This window comes from Mirounga leonina, unplaced genomic scaffold (assembly GCF_011800145.1).
Source record: "Mirounga leonina isolate KUSES-001 unplaced genomic scaffold, KU_Mleo_1.0 Mir_115, whole genome shotgun sequence".
Taxonomy (NCBI): domain Eukaryota; kingdom Metazoa; phylum Chordata; class Mammalia; order Carnivora; family Phocidae; genus Mirounga; species Mirounga leonina.
In genome coordinates this window covers 2,268,588-2,274,859 of record NW_023270268.1, presented here as the reverse complement: position 1 = coordinate 2,274,859, position 6,272 = coordinate 2,268,588, and the positions used below count along the sequence as shown (strand labels likewise).

The following is a 6,272-nucleotide window of genomic DNA, read 5'->3' as shown; positions in this document are numbered from 1 at the left end:
TTCACACAATCTGCCTGTTTTGCTTTCCTTCTGACTTCTCTCCTCCTCTCTCTCAGCTTGCCTCTAGGGCCTCTTGCAAAGAAATTGAACCTGGAGGGCAAAGGTGAGCATGTGTCATTTCAGGAATACAGAGGGAATATGTTCATGTTAAAAATTATTAGAAATTCAGAGGTGGGGGGCACCTGGGCAGCTCAGTGGGTTAAGCATCTGCCTTCAGCTCAGGTCATGATCCCAGGGTGCTGGGATCGAGTCCCGCATCGGGCTCCCTGCTCAGTGGGGAGCCTGCTTCTCCCTCTCCTTCTGCTGCTCCTCCTGCTTGTGCTCTCTGTCAAATAAATAAAATCTTAAAAAAAAAAAAAAAGAAATTCAGAGGTGGGAGTAGACAAAGAAGAGGAGAGAAGATAAAAGGATGGGTAAGCAATATGAATGATGGGAAAATGTGAAAACTAGAATATCTAGGGGCACCTGGCTGGCTCAGTTGGAAGAGCATGTGGCTCTTGATCTCGGGGTTGTGAGTTCAAGCCTCACGCTGGGTGTAGAGATTACTTTAAAAAAACCCTGGAATATCTAATATTCAAAACTACTGAGCTTATGCTGTTGTAATATGGACCGCCCCAGCCCACAATCTCTTCAAAGCATCTATAAAGTTCTAAAGATAAAAAGGCCCAATGTGGGTGAGGTTTTTGTGAAACTCAAGGGACTCAGCTCCACATTTGAGTCAAGATACTGCAACAGGGCGTGTGGGATGGTGAGATGGTTCACGAACTGAACTAATTCAGTGGAAGCCGAGGCAGAATGTCTAGCCAGAGGAAACTGTGAGAAAGTGAGGCCTCCAGGGGTTCCCAGAAACTTGGGAAGGTTTTAAAGACAGATCTTATCTAGATTCTTCAAGAGAAGGACACCTGCCCTCACATCTGTGTCAGACATGCCGGAAGGAAAGCTGAAGACACCCTGACACCCTCTTAATTTGTGGGCATAGTCACGGAAGCACTCTTTCACCCACAAAGCATTGATTGAGAACCTCCTAGGGGCTAGATGCGCTGGCCTGGGTACTGAGGATACAAGAATGAAAATCACATGGAACTTACACGCAGGCTCTCTCTCAGTCAGTGGGAAACAAATGCATAGACTATTCCGAGCTACGGGCCATAGAGAGGGATGTAACTGCAGAAAGAATTAGCAGCCCCTGCACAAATCACCTTCGCTCTTCGGGCAACCTGTGGGTGCTTACTATCTGCCCTACACATTTCCTCTTCTGCCCCCAAGGCTCACAGAATGTTTTGCCAACGTGGTCCCAATCTGCAAGTCTGCATTTCTGACACCGCGCCCCGGATATTTACTTGTGTCCTCCGCCTAATTAAAAGTGGGACATTTCTCTTCTTTGTTGGGTATTGTGATCATCAGGAACGACTGCTTTGGGAGACCAGGGCCACACTGCAGAAGCTCCACGATGACCACTCTCTGACACCGGAAGAGTACAGGCGAAGTGTTACCAATGGTGTCGCCAAAACAGGAAATTGCCCCTCATCTCAAAAACCCTTGGGTGAGATAATTGCCTTAGCGTCCAGAGTTAGGACCAAGAAAAACAGCCTCTTTCTGGAGAGGGGCCTCCGTCCCAAGGAGACTGAGCTTCTCGGTACATTTAGTGTGAAGATGCGGGGATTTTCAGGGACATGTTTTCTCCAGGTGGGAGTTGGAAAGAACAGCTCTCCCCCACCATTTTCCATAATAACAGCAATCAAAATAAAACAAAAGTTATGTTTCAAGAGTTGAGGAAGGAAATAAGTTCATGTATTGTAGATTCCTGCAACAGAGGAATTCGTGGGATTCTGACACAAAAGGAATTTTGTAACAAAAATTCCTGCAAAAAATCCAAGCTTCTATTTCCCTTTCTTTTTTTTTTTTTTTTAAGATTTTATTTATTTATTTGAGAGAGAGAATGAGAGAGAGCACATGAGAGGGGGGAGGGTCAGAGGGAGAAGCAGACTCCCTGCCAAGCAGGGAGCCCGATGTGGGACTCGATCCAGGGACTCCAGGATCATGACCTGAGCCGAAGGCAGTCGCTTAACCAACTGAGCCACCCAGCCACCCAGGCAAAAAGAAACTTCCCTTTCTTTTTAATGGATGAACAAATCCAAGGCAAAATACTCTTCAAGACGACTCAGCAGAGAGAGGCAGCTCTCCCCAGTGGAGGCCTTGCTTACCCGCTGGAATAACTGGGGAAGGTAGGGGAGGGGAGGACGGGGCGGGGGGTGGGGGAGGCCACAGGTGAGCTGGGCCTTAGCCCTGGCTTTGTTCGTGCTGCCAACTAACTGGCTGTGTGGCTTTAAGTCTGCGTTTCCCCTCTCTGGACTCAAAGTGCTCTGCCTTCATGGTACAGATGAAAATTTAGCTACTTTATTTTGTAGTTCCCAAAGTTCTATTTAGTTCTTTCACAAATCTGTGAGGTCTCATCATAGCTTCCTATTCCCTGCAGACATTGTTTATTGGTCTTTAAATATTGTATTTATTGGGACGCCTGGGTGGCTCAGTTGGTTAAGCGGCTGCCTTCGGCTCAGGTCATGATCCCAGGGTCCTGGGATCGAGTCCCACATCGGGCCCCTTGCTCAGCAGAGAGCCTGCTTCTCCCTCTGCCTGCCTCTCCCCCTGCTTGTGTTCTGTCTCTCTCTCTGACAAATAAATAAAATCTTTAAAATAAAAAAAACAAATAAATATTGTATTTATTTTAAAATATGTCTCATAATTTCAATATCTGAAGCCTGTGTGGGTCTGTTTCTGCTGGTTCTAGTTTATATTGCTTTGTTTTTGTGTGTGTATTTGCTTATATTTGACTGTGACTGCTCTTTGACCCTGAATATTATTTGGGGGGATTTCCCAAGATGTGGGAGGAAGCTGCCCTTATTCCAAAGATGATTCTGAGTTTGCTTCTGTCAGACACAAAGGGGCATTATCAGTTTTGTGCAATACTTCAGCTCACAGCCTGATGTTTAGTGGACTAGCTCAGTAATGCAAGTTTAGACCACAGATCCACACAAGGGCTGGCCTGTGCTCACAACCTCAGGGAGGGGTCCTATCACTTATTCCTGTCTTCCTGCACATCCAAGCACTTGTCCTTCCATCCCCTGGGATTCAGACAAAGGAAGGTGGTTTCCATTTGTTCCACTCGTACCCTAAGGATCAGAGCCTCCCAACGTAATGTGGGTCTGGCTCCTATTGGACCTCCCAACCTTGAAGACCCCTGCCCCCCATGCCTCATGAAGCCACCCCAAGACAGTTTCTAGTTTCCCTGTCAGTTTACTTTGGATCGCCAAATGCAAACATGTCTCTAATGATTTATCTCCTTTTTACTATCCCATCAGCTTTTCAGGGCTCTCTGATAAAGGGTCGTCCATTTCTCTTTATCGTTCTATCATTTTTCTCTTTATATATTTTATTTATATGCATATATGTTTAGGACTGATCTATCTCTTTGATGAAGAGTAATTTCAGCATTTTTGAGGTGACTTTCTATTCCTAAACACGCTTTCACAATTCAAGTCTGGTTTTTATTGTTGTTGTTTGGGGGGTGGGCTATCACTGCACTTTGGCAACTATGGGAGGAATGCTCTGGGTGGTGGCTGTTCTGTCAGCCTGGAGCCTTGTGTGAAAACAACCAAGACCCCCGACAGATGGCAAAGGATGTAGCAAGAATGAGAAATAATCTTCCTTTAAACTACAAAGATTTGGGTGTTTTTTGTTATGTGATGTAACTTAGCCTATACTGACTGATACAGAAATATTGGGCTAATGCCTCAGAAATGTTACCCTCATTATATACAATCATATGAGACACTTCACATCAGGTTCCTGGACACCTCTGCACCCCCTATGTTCTCAACACTGTCCATCCGCATCACCCACATGTCTGGGCTGGCCTTGCTCTCTTGTGTCTCTGGCCATCTGCAAATATGGTCAGCTTCACCCAGGACACTTTCCCCACCCTTCAGGGGGCCAAATCTTATCCTTCAGGCCTCAGTTTAGAGACCTATAGCAGATGCAGATGATGCCTGCCCCAGTCTCCAGCGTCTGTGAGTACTGGTTGCAACCTTGCAGACACCCCTCTTCCCTTGTTTTTGGCTCCCCTCCACGAGTCCCTCAGAGCACAGCTAGTCCCTCTCCCCACCCATGGCAGCCTGCAGCCAATGGCTGGCTGACACGGCTTCAGGTAATAAGTCTGGCCCCCCTGACTCAAGGTGAGACCAACTTTGTGATACGATGAATATGTGTGTTTCTCTGGAACTAGGTGCCTAAGCTGACTTACTGCCTGACCTCAGACATGGCAGTGAGCCCAGCCAACATCAGCAGAGCCTAGTCCAGACCGGACCTGCCCAGCAGAATTGTGAACTAAGTAAATAGTGGTTGTTTTTGAAGTTAGTCTCCTGGCTTATCTTTATTCCCCTGCCCTTGTTCTTCCCTCACTCCCTCTCTCCTCGGAACATCCCCTCTCTAAACTGCATGCACTAAGAGCCCTTGTCTGAGGTCCTGCAGTATGACAGGGTCCCCGACTGCCTGCCCCTGGACTATGAGCTTGGGCCAAGGGTGACTAGGACTCAGTTCATGCTCCGGGGGTTCTTAGACTTGGAGTGGGACGGACAGAAATACAAAAAACTGGCTGGGCTACCGCCCAGCGCTCTATGTACCTGTGAGAGGGTTATTATCCTTTGTCCTTCCTCCTATCAAGTGGTGGGACCTCTGGGCCCTCCCCTTGAGTCTGGGTGTGCAGCAGAGTCCAGTGGAATTGTGTGGCTCCGAGTCCGCATCTCACAGGCCAGGCAGGTTCCGCCTGGCTCTCCCGGCAAGCTTGCTCACCCTCTCAGGACCCGGCCGCTGCACCGGAGAGCCAGAGCCTCTCAGAAAGGCCCCACGGAGTTGCTTCAGTGACAGTCCCACCAGAGCTCAGACATCAAGTCACGCCAGCTCCAATGCCAGACTGGAGTGAAGGAAACTCCAGATGATTCCAGGATCCTGCAGAGGCCCCAGCTGTCACAGAACAGAGACAGGCCATCCTACCCGCCTCTGTCCAGATTCCTGATCCATAGCATCATGGGCAACACAAAATAATTGTTTTGTGCCCCTTACACAAACTTAATTGAAGTGCTTTATGTACAATAAACAGACAACAACCACAACAGTACACAATGATGAGAAAGCCCTTTGGGCGAGGAATTCAATACATTGGCACTGGAAAGCTCCCCCTGCCCCCCCCTTCTTCTTCTGTAAAGGTTTTATTATGCACAGACCTGGAGGAGGGGCTGAGTCCTTCTTGGCAGCCTTGGAAGCCTTCCTATGGTGGCTGGGACATTACTCGGCTCCTCGCACTTCTTCCTGGTGTGGATGTGAGTCTGGCCCTCTTCTTGATGAACTTGAGGGCCCATTTGTCCTTGGAGACCTTGAGCAGCTCCTTGGTGCATTCATTGCTCATAGAGGGCATGAACTTGGCGTGTTTGGTGAGGTGCTGTGGGCGGTCGTGGTGTGTCAGCTTGCTCACATTCTTGGCTGTCCTGTGGCCCCTGTGAAGACCCATGGCCATGGGGTAGCGCAGAGCCATGGCAGCTTCTCTTCAATGGCTGCTGTGGCAGAAGGGCCCTACTTAGGTTTTGAGAACAGGAGTCTTTTCCATAGGCTGGGGCTGCCCTCCAATCACTGCCCACCACCCTCTCCCCCCTCAGCGTCATGTTAATGCTGGAGGGTCTTTTTTTTTTTTTAGATTTTATTTATTTATTTGACAGAGACACAGCGAGAGAGGGAACACAAGCAGGGGGAGTGGGAGAGGGAGAAGCAGGCTTCCTGCTGAGCAGGGAGCCCAATGCGGGGCTTGATCCCAGGACCCTGGGATCATGACCTGAGCCAAAGGCAGCTGCTTAACAACTGAGCCACCCAGGCGTCCCAATGCTGGAGGGTCTTGACAGATGACACACCTTCACTCTTTGTGGAACCTCCTCTTCCACCGCCAGTCTGTGTCCATATTTCATACTAGACTGTCTCCTTCCCCTTTGCATCCTTCAGTCAAGCACAGTACCTGGTCAGAAGAACCAGCTTGTTGAACTGAACACAAAGGGGTACAGGGTAGGGACGGTGGGTCCTAGGTGGCATTTCTTCTCCCCTTGTCCCTCAGGCTTTCAGATGATGGCTTACTAGCTTCTGTGGGGGAATGTCATAGGAAAGAATCCAACTAGCATTCAGTAAGCACCTACTACATGGCAAGTGCCATCTGAGGTGAGTTTAGGATTACT

The 6,272-nt window shown here is 48.6% G+C and overlaps 1 pseudogene; it reads right to left on the bottom strand.

The window, feature by feature from the left end:
* Positions 1–3,788: 3,788 nt before the first annotated feature.
* LOC117999589 lies at positions 3,789–5,662 on the bottom strand (annotated as a pseudogene).
* Between the last annotated feature and the right edge of the window lie 610 nt (positions 5,663–6,272).